Source organism: Fringilla coelebs (assembly GCF_963513975.1).
Source record: "Fringilla coelebs genome assembly, chromosome: 14".
Taxonomy (NCBI): domain Eukaryota; kingdom Metazoa; phylum Chordata; class Aves; order Passeriformes; family Fringillidae; genus Fringilla; species Fringilla coelebs.
In genome coordinates, this window is record NC_140040.1 from 18,967,195 (window position 1) to 18,987,362 (window position 20,168).

A 20,168-nucleotide genomic window follows, 5' to 3' on the forward strand; every position below is an offset into this window, starting at 1 on the left:
TAAATATTCTGATCAATACCACACTAGGATAATTGATTAGGCAACACAGCATATTATCTTAAATCTTAATGATCTTTTATCTTAGATAAAAGCATTCATAGCAATTAGCAATAATTCATATTAATCTCAGAACTTCGGGTTTGCAAAATCTGTCAATAAACTGAGAGGTGTTTCCTTTCTAATCCCACTAATGTCACTCTTGTTCCTGCTTCAGCAGCAGTGAACACCTCGAGAAATTCATGGGTGGTAATAAAAACATGGAATGATACAGGCACAATTCCTCATTAAAATGAAACTGAACTGACAAGCAGAGATAGAAGTGTCTCAGCCATTGCCTACGATCTGCACATAAAAGCAGGACCTGAACTATCTCAACCAATGCTAAAAGGAGAGGAGGTTTAAGCAAAAAAGTGCCTGTGTGGAGTCTCTCTTCTCCATCCACCTCTGTGCAGGAAAGCAGATCCCCCTCATGCCTCTCTCCAGTGCAGTTCTCAGGTGAGTTCATTTGGTAGCCAACACACTGTGCCTGAGCAGCTCTGGTCACAGGCTGGTCAAGGAGCGTTTCCAGCTCCAGGGGATGGTGCCAGGGCCCAGCCCTGCCCAGAGCCAGAGGAGGGGTGGCAGGTGACCCAGAGAGCCCTGGAGGGCAGCACCAAGGAGCTGGAGCCAGCAGGTGAGGGGCAGCAGGGCACAGCACTGGAGCTGTGGCCTCAGCAGTGCCCAGCGCAGAGGGGCAGGCGCTGCCCTGGTCCCGCTGCCCACACTGCTGCTGATCCAGGCCAGGTGCCATCGGCCTCTTGCCCCCTTGGGCACACCTGGGCTCAGGCTCAGCCACTGTCAAGCACCAGCAGCACCTCTGGCACCTTTGTGCAGGGTGTGGACACTGGGACCAAGCACAGCCTCAGCAGCCTGCTGACAGCACTGAGCTGGGAATGCTCAGCCTGGAGCAAGACCCCCAGAAAACCTCACTGGGGCTTTCCATGCCTAAAGGGCTACGACAAGAAAGGCAGGCAGGGACTTTGGACAAGGGCCTGGAGTGACAGGACATGAGGGAATGGCTTCACACTGAAAGAGTGTGGATTTGGATTAGATACAAGGAACAAATCCTTCCCTGGGAAGTGCTGAGCTCCTGGCACAGGCTGCCCAGAGAAGCTGGGGCTGCCCCATACCTGGCAGTGTCCAGGGCTGGACAGGGCTCAGAGCAACCTGGGACAGTAAAGAGTGTCTCTGCTCATGGCAAGGGGTGAACAAGGTGATCTCAAAGATCCCTTCCAAACCAAACCATTTTTTATTTTCACATTCTTCGGAAAATTGAATTCAGTCATTTAGACTTCGAAACCCCACTAGAGTTTGAAACACCTTTAGAGTTTGAAACCCCTTGCTCATGGCAAGGGATGAACAAGATGATCTCAAAGATCCAAACCAAACCAAACCATTTTGAATTTTCACACTCTTCAGAAAATTAAATTCAGTCATTTAGAGTTTGAAACCCCATTTTTCACACTTTCATGCTTTCATACATTTTGCAATTGCAGTTATTATCATAACTTCAGTATAACGTTATCTAAAAATACATCTCTCATCTACGGGGCAAAAGAATTTCCTAAATACAAAAAAGAAATGTAGAAAAAGATCTCAATAATAGTGCAAAGGTCTATACATACTTCTCTTTGCCAACTCATATTAGGTTTTTAGCTCAAATATCTTTGGCTCTCTTCCAGATTAAATGCCAGTTAGCCAGAGCTGCCCGCTTACCCTTTCAAGGTAGATAGCAACAGTGGTGAGCTCTAATCATTTACAAAGGTCATGATCGGAAGCTAGCCCGTGAGCAGTCATTTAAAATTCCATTGATCCCTATTTGTAGTCAGGGAAAGAAAATGGACATTTCAGCTGTATTGTAATTATGAGGCTTCAAGGCAACTGTAAATAGATGTGCAAATCTAGATACTGGCAAATACCTTAGAGAAGAAATTATTACTATAGTATAACATATATCCAGGAAAGGTTGAAGATAAAACTGCATATAAAAAAAGATCAATCATCTTTTTGCTAATTTGCCTTGCTTGCCAGCCTACAAGGGTTATCACAATTATCAGAAGTCTGATGAATATTTAAGCAAGGGCCAACTGGCTTAGAGTGATCTCAGACGAAGTTGTCAAGCTTTGCAGAATAAGAAATTTTGCACTGGAGTAAGTATTCGTTTCCTGGGAGGTGCAGGTCAGAAATGCAGTCTGATACATAACTGGTATTATGCAAAGGTTATATGAATATTGCATCAGTGTCTTATCCAAAGTCACCATTTTCAAACCCACAGGAAGCTAATACTTCCTTGGCTCTCTGTGCTACCTGTACTACACTATATCCTGGCTGCTTCCACATGGATTATCAGCACACAGTGACTCTTGCTGAGATTTTTTGCACATGTAAATTGTAAAGCAAAATGTGTCATTTCTCTCAATTTCCCATAGTGGGATAAAACTTGCCCTCGCTTTGAAACCTGCAAACTGGTTTTACCAAGAAACTATGGAACAGCTTCAAGAATCTGCAGAAGGCTTTGCACTCAGGTTCTTTGTACTCTCTTTTTTATCAGTGAGAAAAACTAAAGATGGTTCTTGATATCATCTACTAATATTGACAAATGCACAAGATTTTCCACTACCTGTAATTCATCCCCTGACAGGACAGCTGGCTCAACAGACAGAGCCAAAGGAGCTGAGCTCTGTTCTACCCACACTGGGTGAATTCTGTTAAGACTTCATTCTTCACCTGCCTGTGTCTCTCACCCCACATAACCCAGCCTGTGTCTGCTATAGGCTCTCCAGATCCTCCTCCACTACCTGCCTCACTTACCATCAAGCCCCAGTGGGCTGAACAGACATTCCTGTAATACAAATAAGGAATATGCTGCCAGGTACAAAAGATCCAGACAGAAACACAACACAGTTTCTGATACTGGTTTAACAGCACACACCGTGGTAAACTCCAGCAGGAAGGAATAACCTTATGTAACCTTCATGAATGCTGATCAAAAAATTTCTAATACATCAAACACATCTGCAGTGAGATCACAGTATCCTCATGTTTTATAACATAGAGGCTGAAGTGTTGAAAATACTTGATAAATACTGTATTGCACAAATTCTCAACAATCTTTTATAAATTATCACTGGTGGTTTATTAGGCTTTGTTTAAAGCTCATCTGAAAGCAGAGAATCATAAAATTACATTTAAAAATAATAAGAAGAGTTATGATCCTGATACTGATTCCCAACAGAGGCCTTCAGCTTGCAGAGGTCAGTGTATTCCAGCTGACAGGGAGCCTCTCTGCACACTATGAACCACCAATCTGCTCACAAAAAAACATCTTTACAGCTTACAGATAGTTACTAGCAAGACATTTGAGGAGATCTTATTAAGATTCCAGACCACCCTTTAACACCATACCATTATTACCATTATTGGCTTCTTCATACCCCTATTCCAACTTTATGGTTTTTCCAAGTCCCATACTTCTGTTTTTTCACAGCCTCCATCAGATTACCAGCACCAGTCTCTTTCCTACCCATCATCTGCCTTTCCATGAAAAATACTGTCCCTAGCTGTAATCTCTGGTCAAAATAATTTTTTACAAAAGCAATGTCTTGGCTTTGGTTCAAAAGAGGGGACACTGCAGCTTGTGCCCCAGATGCACACCCTGGCCTGTGGGAGCTCTTCTCCCCAGAGCATTCTGGAACCACATCCTCTGGGTCAAGTGGAAAGGGCTTTGCAGCCAGCTCTGCCCACCTGGTTCCACTGCAACCACCCTGTGAATTCTCAGCACTAAGGATAACAGCAATGGAATGTCACCATCTTCAGTGTTCTGAAATTACTCTTAGAAGTGCCTGTAAAACTAAAGCTCCTTATGCTTCTGACTTTACATGATCAATTATATTTTAAAACTAACAAAGCAGCCTGTTCCTACAATGCAGTTTATCTTCTAACTAAGCCAGTTACTAATTACTGGATATTTAAACAAATGAAGCACCTGTTACTATCTGTACATCCTGATAAAATAATTTCCTGTTACTTAACATGATTTACCAGAAATGAATCTAACTCACTACATAACCAACAAGATGCAACTGTTTGACAGCTGCATTCATTCACACTCTTATTTTCATATTGGGCTCCTGATGCAAAATCTTTCTTTAACTTGCCTTTATCACAAATAATATGGGTATATTTATCAATAGCATATTAAAATTTCTGCCCTCTGGGAAGAAAGAGATGCTTCAATTCAGAACCACATTCATTAACAACAATTAAATTTTTTGAAAGTAAAAGTATTTATCTAAAACACAAATCCTCCAATATATTATACAAGAAAAATGCTTACAAATTAGATACTGTTCCTTACACCTTATCAAATCCAAATGTATTTTTAGCATGGGAGGACTCTCATTTGATGAAAAGTGCACCACAGGAACAAAGGATTATTTTGAACACTGACATTTTCTTGTGACGGTGGCACAGCATTAAAACACAGAAAGAACACTACTTCCCCACTTTAATAAAGTGCAGCTAACCAGAGAAGTTCTAGAATTTTAGTTTGTTTTCTGTAGATCATTATTTGTTATGATACATTTAGGTATTTAAGAAAGAAGTGCCACAAGCCATATGCCACAAGGAAGACAGCCATATGTCTATGAGAAGTATCAACACTAGATCTTAGCAGCTAGGTTTAGTAATTTCCAAAAACCAAGGATGCACTTATTTGTCAGGCAAAACCCAGGCAAAGAGAAATGAGCTTTGTCTAAAGCAGAAATGTGGATAAAATATGGGATGAGCTGTAGGTGCTAAGGAGTAAGAACAATTTCCTTCCATATGATCAGAAAGTAAGAGGACAGCTGGAACTCCTAAAAATTCTAGTCTACATATAAATACCTTCAGAAATTAAAGGGAGAAGAGGGAGTGGGATCACATGAGAGAAAGAAAGGTCAAGGAGGTGGTTCTGTGCCTACAGGCAGAATTCAGGGATGTTTTTTGGCCTAGAAGGAAAATAACCCAGTGACAGAGACACAGAGATGATTGTGAAGATAAAGAAGAAGAAAGAGCTTAAGGAAGTAGTCATGTATGTTTAAACACTGCCAATACAGGATTTGATAAGGGGATAGAAGCCAAGATGTAAAAGTAAGTTTCTGCAGTCACAGAGCCAACTCAGCCCACCAGGATCAACATTTTATCTACTTACAATTCCCAACCTAGTTCAGAAATACCACCTAAGGAGAGCTGGGAGGAGGCTCCCAGACCACAGAAGCTATAAATATCAACAGCATTCATGGGTGAGGACAGGCAGCAGTGAACCCTGAGCAGGAACCTGGCAACAGAGGGTGCTAAATGGCAGAAATGTTTGATGAAAGCAAGATCATATAAACAATGATTTAAGCATTGATTTCTAGCCAATAGGCATCAATGGAAATCCCTCCTAATTCTGCTTGCGATGGATGGCTTAATTCCTGATAACAGGGTCATATGCTGAGAAAAACTTGTCTTAATTGATGGCTCTGTAACATGTATCTATCAGTCTCAGACACTGATTACACCCCCTGGAAAAACTCCTTTTCTGCTGAGGAGTGCCTGAAATGCGGAACCATTACACATGTCCTAAGATGGCCACAACAGAAGGTGCAATTAAAAATGAAACTCATTAAAAATGCTGGCAGGAACCTCAACAAGTCCAGGACAATGATGAAGAAGGATGGGTGCCTCAGTGAATTTCAGGGAGCCTTGCAAAGCAGCTCGTGTGTGCAGCAGCCCTGTGCTGTCCCCCAGCCCTGCTCTGGCTCTGAAATCTCTCAGGGTCACCTCAGCTCCACTGTCTGCCAAGGAACTGCTCCAAGCACTGCAGTACTGCAAAAATGCCACACCAGAGAGGTTTCACCTGTGTAACAGCAGGTCATGCACCAAACACATCCTATGAGACTTTGAAACATTCATAGCTCTGAGAAATTGTATCTAATTTTGTTCAGTACAAAGCTGGATGCTGCTCCTTCCCAAGTGTTCTCCCACAAGTCAGTAAAAGCTCCAGCTGTCCCTTGCATTGGCTGCACATCTAGCTGAACTAGATCAAGATTTTTCTTTACTGTGAAAGGTGTTTGTCTGTTGGGTTTTGGTGAGGGGAGTTTCTTCTTTTTTCTTACCCACACACTTTTAAACGGCAGCTGAAAATTATTGCATAGCGTTAGGAAAAAAATCACCCTGGGCAAAGAGCAAGCTGGGAATGTTTCAGCCTCAAGATGACTGTTTCTCAAAATAATGAGCATCTGAACACAGTTCTGGAATCTTAACTGGAGTACTTTGGACCAAGCATCTTTCCTACAACAGACATTTCTGTTTATTACATTTAATTTCATTATGTTTTACAAGTTTACTCAAATTTTCCATTTAAACTTGTCCTATTACTTTCAAGACAATGTGTCAAATTCTGATACAGAAAATGCCAGGTGCATCCTGCCTTTCATTTTTATTTTTCCTTGAAATAAAAAGCCTTAAAATTGTAATTTTCTCTAGTCTTGTACATTACAATGGGATAGTAATCCCATAGTTAAATGGGATTTTTAAAACAATTATCCTTGAATTTACAATTTTATCCCCTTACTACTCAAGACTACATACTGAACTGAGATATATAGATGTATGTGTGTGTATATATGTATAAAATAGTCACAGGTCTAATTTTCTTGGAAGTATCCTTAACAGCTGACTCATAATTTATTAAAAATCAAAGAATTTGGAATTTGATTTTAAACTCTTGCAATTTTTTAACATACTGGGTTACATTTTTTGATTTTTCAAATACAATGCACTATTATTTCATTCTTTATTAACTTAAACACATTTACTTCTGTAACAGTCCAACCATTTCTTAAGCTACATATTCCTATCTAGAGTAACACAGGGTATAATAAATACTTAAGGAAGATATCCCTCAAACACCTCTGAAAGAGTTCTACAACAATGGATTTTTTGTCCTTCCAGTAACTTTACATTCCTTCACTCCTCAGAATCTGTTGTTTGAGCTCCAGTACAATTTCTCTGGTTTTAGTTATACTGCTCCTCAAACCCTTTCTCTCCAGTAGCACCAGTTCCAGGCTATGCTAAGCTGGAGGCACATCTATTTTAAACCTTTATATTTTCACACAGTGAAAGGCTGAGTGGAGCTCAGTCATGTCCTGAGTTACAGACTGGAGTCCTGAGAGCAGGAAACCTGTTGAGCCGTGGCTTTGGGACAACTGACAGCAACACTGGCATATGGGAGGACACTCCACAAGAGCTGGCTTTTCTAAAATCATGCATTGGAAAATAAGAGTGCAAGCAGTAATCCCAAAGGCTGTGCTGCCCACTGTAACACAGTGCTCCGTGCTGGACTAGAAGGTGAACCAACTGCTCTCCTTTTCACAGGGCAGGTATCCAATAAACCTTTCTGAAAATACCCTTCAGAGACTCTTCCATCATCTGAGCAATACAGCAGCTATTTGGATGGTGAGAACTCTCCATGGCCACTGCAACTTTGCATTAGTACTAGGGAGGTCACGAATTTTATCTGCACCATCTTCTCTGTCCATGAGGACTTTGAAGCAGAGCACGGCCTTTGGTTACTTTTATTTCTGTTCATCTCTGGCACAACTCGAAATCTGCATTAATTAAAAACCAGTACACCAGAACTGAACCAAGAAGATGGAGGAAGTTCTTGGCTGGTCTATCAATGAAGCCAGCTGAAGACAGAGGCACACAGGAAGATCTCATCTTCCCTGAAGTGAAGAGTGACAGTATTTCATACCATAAAATCTCACATCAGCCTGAAGCATTTCCCCCACTTTTTTCCAAATAAGTATTTCTATTTTTTCGGTAAAATTTCTCTGGCTATATTCCATTAGCACAAAACTTCAGAATAGCAGAAATTTTAAGTGCATTTAAAATAGCAGTTAATCAGAAATTCTAGTAAGAGGCTTTATTAACTAGATTATTCCAAAAGAAAATGCCCAGATTTTGATACCAGTCCTCTAGCATTCTTATGGGAAATCTGCATCTTGAAACTGCCAGCCTCATTTGAGGAAATGAGGCGAATGTAGCAATCTACTAAAAATCATTTGGCTGTAATAAGTAATTTTAATCAAATAGTTAGAGAGAATGGCATTGGAGTTAATGTCTGAAGTGTCATAAACAGATGGGAAATGTGCAGTGTAGCGACTGGTTGTGCACTTTTAACGCCATTTCCTCTTCTGCAGTCTGGATTGTGGTTTGATCAAGTCTAAGTGACATGACAAAAACAAATTTAATTTATTCTGAAACTATATTCAACTAAAGAATGCACAATACAGCAAGTGTGCCACTCTGCTGGAAAGTGAGGTTTGAGGCACAGCAAAACACCAGGAACAAAAATAGCCACACGCCCACCACCTTCTTCCCCTTAAAAGTTGTGGGGGTGGTGCTGGGGGTTCACTTGTAAAATGGAAGTTCCACTGGGGATGCAAAACAAGCTTGAATTTAAATAATCTACATCTTTTCTATTTTAGATTGAACTATAGCAAAAGCGCCGCTGCTCATTTGTGCTGCAGATCAAGGGAACAACGCACCACAGTGTGGGGACAAAATATTTCAAGCCATTTCTCAGACACTGACAAGTAGTAAATTAGGGAATCTTGTAAGTACAATACAGTAGTCATCCCCTTCTATTGATCACATATAATTTACATCTTACAAAGATGTGAATTCTTGCATTCTCACTCCACAAGGAAAATCTCAATGATTTATTCATTTCAAATAAAAAATAGAAGGTAGATGAGAAGAATTACTTCACAGGCTGTAGCTTTCTCAGGGCACTAGTGCTAGGCTCTTCTTTCGCACTGCCCGAAGGGCCTTTGTGTGCAAGTCCCTCTAATTAACAAGGTGAATCATGCAGCAGTTCCCTAATTAGTGAACATGACAAGCCAATGGAAACAAGCAGACAGACCTGGCGCACAGATATGGTCAACAAAAGGCACAGCAACACACCATTAAAAAATGCCTATTTCAAATAAATAAAATAGCAAGAGAACTAGCTTAATGCTTAATTTTCCTTTTCATGTTTTATGCTTATTCCTCATTTATTGCAGATATAAATAACGACAAGAAATCAAGGTTTCCAACTGCAAGTCACACCACCTCTCCAAAATCAAAGACTACTTATCCTACGTGAATAAGCATCTGCTAAAGGGGCATTATTTGTTTTCTCTCGTTTTTCTGCTTTAAAGAACTGCAGTTACATTATATGCTTAGGACTTTTAGAATCCATTAATTAATTCTATTCAAAATTATTTTTTCTTGAAATCCTTTTTCACCAGTAGATGAAAGGAGTGCAATAGTTGCACTATTATTGCATTTTAGAAAATGCCTACATTTCCAACATGTCATAATTTCTACCTTTTGTATGAGAATAAATAAATAATATAAGTGAATAATCAAAGAATCAGATTTGCATTAGAAAGGAAATGAGATGATCTAAAATGTACCTCCTTACCTTCCTCTTTCCAAGTAAAATATTTTTAATCTTTCTCTCTTCCTTCTGCTTTTCCTAAAAACACTCATCCCATCTCCAAAACAACAAAAGGGTGTTAATTAATTTTCAATTTATTGCATATTGAAGCTTTGATTTAGATTTTTACAATCCTTCAACATATTACAAGTCTAAAATGTGTGTCACCACCAGCAGAATATAATTCTTCACAGAAAAACTCCACTATGTTTTTTGCTCTCTATTCCTTGGTATATTATCATAAGTAAGGAGAACTATAGAGCATATCCTCATTACAGGCTCCTCTTTCTCACAATCTTAGGGGGGAAAAAAATTCTGACTTTCCTCTTCAAATTTTAAAGGTGGAAGGGTAAAACTTCATTATGTTCTAAAATTGATGTTCAAAATCCTAATGTCTAAAAAACCCACATTTTTCTGACCAGCCCACTTTTAAAAATATGGGAATTAAAATACTGCCCCCTAAGAAATAATTGTTCTACATGCCCTTAAAGGTTGTTTTTTGGCCAGAAATTTGAAGACTATTTAATGATGGTCCATTACAGAACTGACCAGCTGTTTCAAAATGGTTTTAAATTTGCAATAAACACCGTCAGGGATGACAAGGAGAACACTGGAATCACCACTGTTTGCTGGGCTCATTTTCCCCTTCTTATCCGGGCGCACTTCCCACCTTGTCTCGGAGCCCACCCAGCACAACCCTGCCTAGGACAGCTCCAAAGCCAGGCTGGAAGGATCCTCTTTTAACATCAAGGCACAAAGGATAATCTGCTAACAAGTGAACTCTGCTGTGCCATATGCAGGCAGGAAGGGTTCAGCAAGCAGCCTGTCACAAAGGCTCAGCGTTGCTCAGAGCAGTGAGCAGAGCTCACTCGCCACGCCAGCGCTGCACACAGCTGGGCTGCACGGGACTGCTGCACACACTGACATCCTCCACTCCTCACTGCACCTTCAGCAACACAATCAAGGCAAGGAGATGGGAAATAGACACCAAACAGGCACACCCAGAAATCAATGCATAATCACAACATTTGATTGAAATCTCAGGACTGATTTTCAGATAAATTGCGCACACATACATCGCCGGCCAGGGGCTGTTACAAATCACAAACAGGACAGGACTGCTGGGAACGTGCCTTGAGCTGTTTTATTTTCCAGCATCAGCCTCATTACATGGTTATGACAATGGGAAGATGCCATCAGCTCACATCCCAGGCAGCAGACAAAGAATGAAATATTAAAAAGTTTTAAACTTAATAATAAAGCTCTTTGCATTGTGCTTTAACACTTACAAGCAAATATTGTATTCAAAATAAGCAAACATTGTTTTAACAAAAAATACATATACTTATAGTAATTAGATAAAACTACTGTCAATTTACTTTTGCTTTGTGTAATTAGTCAAAAAACTTTTAAAGTAAGTTGTAACATTAAATTCTTTAACTACTGCCTAAAATGTAAGCTAATAACATCTTCCCATTGTCATCACCGTAAAAATAAAACAACTCAAAACACATTCCTAACAATCCCATCCCATTCATAACTTATCCATAAACCCCCAACCAACAATAAATGGTGTTCTGTGTGAGGATTGAACTTAGGATTTTTACATTATGAGACTGAAACTGAAAAATAAAACAGCTTAAGGCACGTTCCTAGCAGTCCTGTCCTGTTTGTGACTCGTACACAGAGCCTGGCTGGTGATAACATACACAGGTTATTTTATAGATTCAACTGCAAAAGTACTTTGCATTTAAGCAAAAATGTTAGGTGCAGCTGATAACAATAAACCCTAATTGTCCACAGGAGTTGTTATGATATGAGATTATATCTAACACCAGAGGGACAAATTCTGTTTGTTTTGAATATTGCTACTGATGTCAATAGAGTTATTCCATAGTTACAGTGGTGGGGCAGAAGAATTCAATTATAACATTTAAATACAAGGGACACACATTTAAAAAGTGGCAGGAGCAAAAATGCACTCAGAGGTGCATTTTATTTGACAGGACAAAAAAAAAAATCTCCATCCCAGAACAGTCAGATCATTCTCATACTTGCTGCATAGCCTACTACATGTCCTCAGCATTCCTGAGCTGCTAAGGCAGACATTTCCTTACCCACTGGATTTAGGATGTTTGTTTTTCAAATTTTAGTACTTCCCAGAAATTATTCCTCCCCACAGCTAGATGGACAGATGAACATTTCTTAACTGAGGAATTATTTTTAAAGCCTCACTTAAAATGACCTGAGGATATTTATGAAATGTACATTTATGAATTTTTCTTTTGTGTAGCTGAGCAGATCACAGAAGTCATCCTATACTGCAATGTTAACAGAAGCATCCATTGATAAATTTAAGAAATACATGCATTTTAGATAGCATAACAATGTACAAGGCATTTAATTATAGTAGCTCTCTATCCAAATCATCAAATAAATACAGGAATAGAACACTGTCACATATTACTGAAACCCAGCACCTTGTACTGAGCACCATGACTGCACACAAAACACACAGAAGTTTAATTCAATAGCTAAGCATATTTTACCTCTATGTCAACTACCAGATTAAACATTGACAAAACTGGGATAAAGAAATGGTCTCAGGAAACTCTGCCAGTCTCTCATGGCCTGAAGTTACCTTTCTCTGCTAAAATTCAGAGTATTGCTTGATTTCTGCACCCTAAAATAAGGTACAAGTTTTCAATCTGAGACTTAATTACAGAAGCTCATAGGGTGAGCTAATGGAGCTCCATACTCTTTAGGTGTTTCCATGCAACCTGAAGGTCTGTGTCACTCTATCTTGCACACACCTAGATCACTAAAAAGGTAAAAACAGCAAAAAGATGCAAACACTTATTTCTTAGAGGGAGGAAGTCATCCCATGCTTCTGTTTTCTGACACACACAAGAGAGTCCTGAAGATACTGCTTAAGAAGGAAAGACTAGCAAATGCTGATGACAGACCATTATTAAAAGAGAGAACAATTTTGCTGAATACTGAATTTACTGTTCCTCAAAACAGGAAGCTGAAAGCAGTTGACTTAATTAAACAGCAGCATATGCAGTGAAGTGATGATGTGTATTCACTAACCTTCACAATCATTCTCTGTCCCACTAAGGCAGGGCAGAAAACCTGGAAATTCCACAGGTAGCCCCTGAGGTGAGCCCATCTCACCTGTCCAGAGCTGGCAGGTGCCCACTACAGCCACTGAATGCTGGGCTGCCTTAGGACTAAGGGCTCTGTGGAAACACAGCTCACACTTTCCCAGAATTTAAACAGAGGTTCTGAAAATAAATAGACAAAATTATCCTATTTCTCATAAAACATGCTCTCTTCTCACCAATTTCTAGTGGAGTGAACATTCTGTTCCTCTCCCGTTGTCCTGAACACAATTAACACCTGAGTTTAGCACTTATGCTTTATTTTCCTATTAAGCATTTTTGACACTTTCCCAAAGCTTACTTAAATTATCTGACATGTTTGCCAGATATGAGCACTTCTGCTAGGACAAATCTTTTTATTATTACAATTTTTATTTTTTTTAAATAATAGATTTTCAAGCACCTCGCCACATGAATATGGCTTCTGGCCATTAAGAGAAATCTTCAGAATCTACAGGGTGTTATTTCTGTTTCAAGAATATAAATGTCTGTTCTGGATATAAATACATTTTCTGCTTGTGGAGGGAAAGGACACAGCAGTGTAAGAGGCTGCTCTGTACCTCATGGCTGTGCAGAGTCAATAAACCCATGAGCTGTAATTGCACCACACTGCTTTTCAACTTGCTTCCCTTCAACCCTACCCACTACTGAGGGAGCAGTTTTTAGGAAGCTGTAACACCTCAGTGTACAGACACTCATCAGCATAAATGCACATACCATACCTTCCCATTCCAGGAAATCAGGTATTTATGACCATTTCCCAGGAAATCTAGAAGTTAAGCACCAATTCAGCAGCAATTTGTAATACTAAACAAAACCAAAACTCTTAGAAATCATTACTCAACTGCTCAACAACATTAAAAATACATTAATATCTTTCAAGTGTTTACATTTTAGAGAGACTCATACCTACCTTTAACAAAACTATTTGAGGGGAAAACAGTCTATATTGTGAATGATAGTAAGAAATTTTATTTATTTAAAAGATTACTACTACTACTGAAGGGTAACTAGTTTTTCAGGGTATGTTGAGCAGTATCTCATTATTCAGCTAAGATGATGTAACTCTTTCACAGGCTGACACAGTATTTTTGAACTTCAACACTAAACTAAAAATAGGCAATAGATGTTAACACACCTTTCATGACCCCTACATGTTACTGCCCAGCCACCTAGCTTGCAGTTTAGAAAAAAGCTGCATAAAAGCTAGCTACAGTCAGAAATGTTGAGTGTTTAGTTAACCAAAATAGACACTTTTTACCCTACTGTTAATGGTATTAAATCTTCCCAAAAATGGTGAGGAAGTCTTAAATTACTCTCTGTTTGAAATTTTACTACTGCATTTCAACTTTTGCTTTAACTGCGCTCCCATGAACTCTTTCATCTTCCACTACCAGCTTAGAAACAGATTCCAGGTTTTATGAACAGCAGTGTGCTCTATGAAATGTGCACATTCCAAACAAACGTATCCATTCTTGTGAGAGCACAGAACGTGTGAGCACCCACCCAGACTGCGGCTGGGGGGGCAGGGGGAGGTGTGTGTGTGCGGGGGGCTGCACAGGGAGGAACCGGGGCAGGGACACAGAGCCGGGATGTGCAGCCCCTGTCCGGGTCACAGGGACACACAGGAAGGGACACAGAGCCGGGATGTGCAGCCCCTGCCCGGGTCACAGGGACACACAGGAAGGGACACAGAGCCGGGATGTGCAGCCCCTGTCCGGGGACTCACAGGAAGGGACACAGAGCCGGGATGTGCAGCCCCTGCCCGGGGACTCACAGGAAGGGACACAGAGCCGGGATGTGCAGCCCCTGCCCGGGTCACGGGGACTCAGGAAGGGACACAGAGCCGCACAGGGACACAGGGATGTGCACCCTGCCCGGGTGGACAGGGACTCGCAGGAGCCGGGATGTGCAGCCCCAGCCCAGCGGGCAGGGACACTGAGGAAGGGACACACAGGAGCTGGGACGTAGAGCCCCAGCCCCATCCCGAGTAGGCAGAGACTCATAGGAAGGGGCACAGAGAGCCGGGATGAGCAACCCCAGCCGCTTACAGGAAGGGGCACACAGAGCCAGGATCAGCAGCCCCAGCCGCTTACAGAAGGGGCACACAGAGCCGGCATAAGCAGCCCCAGCAGACAGGGGCACACAGAGCCAGGATCAGCAGCCCCAGCAGTCAGGGGCACGCAGAGCAGGGATGGATCAGCAGCCCCAGCCCCAGCAGTCAGGGGCACGCAGAACAGGGATGGATCAGCAGCCCCAGCCCCAGCAGACAGGGCACACAGAGCCGGGATGGATCAGCAGCCCCAGCCCCAGCAGACAGGGGCACACAGAGCCGGCATAAGCAGCCCCAGCAGACAGGGCACACAGAGCCAGGATCAGCAGCCCCAGCAGTCAGGGGCACGCAGAGCAGGGATGGATCAGCAGCCCCAGCCCCAGCAGACAGGGCACGCAGAGCCGGGATGGATCAGCAGCCCCAGCCCCAGCAGACAGGGCACGCAGAGCCGGGATGGATCAGCAGCCCCAGCCCCAGCCCCAGCAGACAGGGCACACAGAGCCGGGATGGATCAGCAGCCCCAGCCCCAGCAGACAGGGCACGCAGAGCCGGGATGGATCAGCAGCCCCAGCCCCAGCAGACAGGGCACGCAGAGCCGGGATGGATCAGCAGCCCCAGCCCCAGCCCCAGCAGACAGGGCACGCAGAGCCGGGATGGATCAGCAGCCCCAGCCCCAGCAGACAGGGCACACAGAGCCGGGATGGATCAGCAGCCCCAGCCCCAGCAGTCAGAGGCACGCAGAACAGGGATGGATCAGCAGCCCCAGCCCCAGCAGACAGGGCACGCAGAGCCGGGATGGATCAGCAGCCCCAGCCCCAGCAGACAGGGCACGCAGAGCCGGGATGGATCAGACAGGGCACACAGAGCCGGGATGGATCAGCAGCCCCAGCCCCAGCAGACAGGGGCACACAGAGCCGGCATAAGCAGCCCCAGCAGACAGGGCACACAGAGCCAGGATCAGCAGCCCCAGCAGTCAGGGGCACGCAGAGCAGGGATGGATCAGCAGCCCCAGCCCCAGCAGACAGGGCACGCAGAGCCGGGATGGATCAGCAGCCCCAGCCCCAGCAGACAGGGCACGCAGAGCCGGGATGGATCAGCAGCCCCAGCCCCAGCAGACAGGGCACGCAGAGCCGGGATGGATCAGCAGCCCCAGCCCCAGCAGACAGGGCACGCAGAGCCGGGATGGATCAGCAGCCCCAGCCCCAGCCCCAGCAGACAGGGCACGCAGAGCCGGGATGGATCAGCAGCCCCAGCCCCAGCAGACAGGGCACACAGAGCCGGGATGGATCAGCAGCCCCAGCCCCAGCAGTCAGAGGCACGCAGAACAGGGATGGATCAGCAGCCCCAGCCCCAGCAGACAGGGCACGCAGAGCCGGGATGGATCAGCAGCCCCAGCCCCAGCAGACAGGGCACGCAGAGCCGGGATGGATCAGACAGGGCACACAGAGCCGGGATGGATCAGCAGCCCCAGCCCCAGCAGACAGGGGCACACAGAGCCGGCATAAGCAGCCCCAGCAGACAGGGCACACAGAGCCAGGATCAGCAGCCCCAGCAGTCAGGGGCACGCAGAGCAGGGATGGATCAGCAGCCCCAGCCCCAGCAGACAGGGCACGCAGAGCCGGGATGGATCAGCAGCCCCAGCCCCAGCAGACAGGGCACACAGAGAGAGCCGGGATGGATCAGCAGCCCCAGCCCCAGCAGACAGGGCACACAGAGCCGGGATGGATCAGCAGCCCCAGCCCCAGCAGACAGGGCACGCAGAGCCGGGATGGATCAGCAGCCCCAGCCCCAGCAGACAGGGCACGCAGAGCCGGGCGCTTCGCCTCCGTGCCCCCGGGGCAGCGCATGTGACGCGAGCCCCGCAGGATCCGGGGGCAGATGAAAGCTGGCAGCTGTGGCCGCCTCGGGCGCTCCGGGCTGCCAAACAGGGCTTACAAACACGTTAGCTCGGCAGCAGAATTAAAGCCCTCATTCAGGTTTGTTTTGGAGTAAGAAATCAACGCGCACAGAGGGGATGGGGGAAAATTTGCCCTGCGGGCTTGAGCCTAAAGACACCTTGACCTCCCCCCACCCCTGCAAGCTGCTCTGGAGTAGAGCAGGCTGGACTAAGGGGCCAAATCATCTAAATAATAATTCATGTTGTTGTCCAAGCAACCTCCTCAGCTTCTGACAAGCAGACACAGCTGACATTTGCTGCCCTCTACTTATTAAACAGGCAATCATATTCTAAAGTGTGGTTATTCAGCCAAATTAGCACGAAAGTAAATCTGTTGCAGTGCTCAGTTAAAACAGTTACGTGATTTTTCCACGTTCACAGCTCGCTCCAAACAGCTTTTTTTCTTTTTTCCCCCTGTCTATGCCAGTGTGATAAATTGTTCTGAACAAGGTTGTTTCTACCTGAGGAAGACCCATATTTAGGCACAATACCACTGAAGCAAAAGGAGAACTGCAAATTCAGTCTTGACCTCTCCCTTGCACAAACTCATCTGGCATATACATATATATATACACACACACAGATAGTGTGTGTGTTTACATTTAAGTAGATTTAAAAAATTTTTAAAAATGCTTTCAGAAAAGGAAGTACCAATTGCATGCATTCCTTGCTGCCTCTTCTGGAACCTCTGGATGCAACTGTCAGTACTCAGGACAGGCAAACTCAAACCACCCTCATCACAAAACTTACACACCAAAAATGGAAAAGAATAGCCCCCTTATCTTTCACCAAGCTTGGCTGTCCAGGCATCCAAGAGGGATTAGAAACAGGGGGCTGCCACCCTCCACTTGCTCAAAATCAAAAAGCAGTAGCACTGGTTATTCCCACAGACATGGAAGGAAAACTACAGGAGATCTGAAGGTCTGAAGATTGTACTGTTACCACCTTCAAAAAATTCATTTTACAGGAGGAAGTTCCTGCTGGACTATTTTGGTGAAATTCAGAAGAGCAAAGTCACCTTCAGCTTCAAAAATTCTTTGCCCATTCTAAACCCAAGTTCTGGAAATTCACATTTAAGTACTCCTGTTGCTGTATAATGAGAGGCCACTTATTTCAACAACTTTCTGTTGTGTTAGGCAGGACTCCATCAGGGTGTGTGTGCTGGAAGGTGATGGAGACAACAGGGATGGCTTTCTCCTTCCCTCCCACCTTTTTGCTTTAAAAAAAATAAAATCCACTAGGCAGAGGAGACTTTGTAATAGGTACTGCTCTTCTGGATCTGTTCAAACACAACCCAAATATATTTCACACCAGAAGTAAACTCTAGTTTGAAAATGAGTCTTGACTCTTCCTCACTAGTTTTACTTGAAAAATAGGAGTACACAGTCACTTACCATTTTGTTAGGAAACATGAGAAAACAAGAAATAATCACAAAAAGAAAAGCCAGCTCTCAGTAGTTTCATGCCCCCCATTCTCAGAGCACTAAATGGGAGGAGCCCTTTTGGTAGCAGGGTAAGAAAATCCCTCTGTTTCATTAGTTATGAATAACTGCAAAAGCCTCCAACAGCAGACTGCACCAGGAAAAATACACTTGGCATACAAGATAAAGGAAATTACATTGCTGTTGGGTTAATTTGAAGGTTGATACCTTTCAATACTCAGTGAGACATCAGCTAAACAAGGAACAATGCCTGAGTGGACAGCTTGCTTTCTTGTTCCTTTCTCCTGTCACACCCACAGAACCCCAGAATGGTTTGGCTGGGAAGGGAATTTAAAGATTCTCTCACTGTGGACAGGGACACCTCCCACTGTCCCAGGTGCTCCCAGCCCCAGTGTCCAGCCTGGCCTTGGGCACTACCAGGGATCCAGGGGCAGCCCCAGCTGCTCTGGGCACCCTGTGCCAGGGCCTGCCCACCCTGCCAGGGAGGAGTTTTTTACTGATGTCTAATCTCACCCTGCCCTCTGTCAGTGTGGAGCCATTCTCCCTTGTCCTGTTGCTCCAGGCCCTTTGAACACTCTCTCTCCATCTTTCCTCCAGGTTCAGGGAGGTCACAATTAGGTCACCCTGAAGCTTCTCTTCTCCAGGCTGAACCATCCCATGCCCACTGTCCCATTTTGTTTTGCTGCTCTCCAAGCTATGCAACCTCATTTTTCCTGCTTACAGACACCTCCCTTGCAGAGCCTCCCAGCTGTGACACAGAACTTAATGAGGAACAAAACATGGATGCAATACATGGATCCTTCTCAGACAAGGCACTCACATTGCTGTAAACCAAGTTCTGAGGGTTCTAGGTAGCAAATATAAACAAAGATAAGAGAGTGTTCTTACTTTATACTATAAAGATGGTGGTATAAAAATATTTTGTTACTTAAAAATGGCTGTGTATTTAACTCCTCTATCAGTAAAACAGCATTTCCCTTTAAGAATGCTAAACCCAACAGTTTTCAGCAGTCATGAAAAATAAGCATTCATGAAAACTAAACAAGAGCTGGGCACTATGTGTATGCTGGAATAATGCATCACTACGGAATGCCACCAACTCTATTTTGTAGAAGAAAATTACTACATTGGACAGCACTGGATTTAATTTAGATTTGTGGTAGACTAATATGATAAGCTTGGGTCAAGCTTGGGTTAGAGAGAAGACAAAAAGAAACCCAGCCCTTGACTCAGCTCTAATTAATATACATTTTACCTAAGCAGGAATAAATAATTTGAGTCAGCTGGAAGATATCACAGCCATTCCTCTGATCCCCCAGCATTTTTCTGTCAATTATCCAGTTTCTGACTCTCTGTACAGCAAGGGTGACACCACACTTCAACTTCAGCCACACAACTTGCCACAACTTCTGCTCTAAGCCCAGGAGAACAGGGTGGACTTGTCATCACCTTCAATTTTACAAAGACATATGCAAGAAGTTGTGCTGAACAGCAAGATGGCTACTGAACAAGATTCTTCAGGACTTCCAGAATTCATCACAGGGCAATGCCTCATCCTTGAAACACAGGGAATCTGGAAGACTTACACACCAAGATCCATATGTAATAAACTTATTACTGGTTATAGATTGTCTTGTTTCCCCAGCACCATTTGCACATGCACATGTAATACCATTCCTCTCTTGTCCTTGGTTATAAGTTTTATAATCAACTTCAGTCATCAGAATTTGGGACTGTTACCATAATACACCTGTAGATCTAAAGTAAAATCTGCTAAAAGGAAAAAACCCCACAGCTAACACAAGCAGTAAAGTTAATAATGCAGCAGGACTTCCAGGAGAGTATTCTGACTGGTCAAACAGGACCACTGCTCTCTGAGGTGCAGGTTTAGGACAAACATTTTAGGTCATTGCAGCAACTCTGTTAACTTCAGAAAAATCTTGTACTCTGAAGCCAAATCCAGCTTAAGCCAGATGGGAATGGTCAAAGCATTTTTCTGGGTACAAACAGATCTGTGGTA

The 20,168-nt window shown here is 43.6% G+C and overlaps 1 protein-coding gene across 1 annotated transcript in view; it reads right to left on the reverse strand.

Moving 5' to 3' along the window:
- The window catches only part of LOC311159270 (transcription initiation factor TFIID subunit 4-like), a gene marked incomplete at its 5' end in the record, with an annotated part of 149,496 nt that overhangs the window by 46,699 nt on the left and 82,629 nt on the right, over nucleotides 1–20,168 (reverse strand). The gene's annotated exons all lie outside the window — the stretch shown is intronic.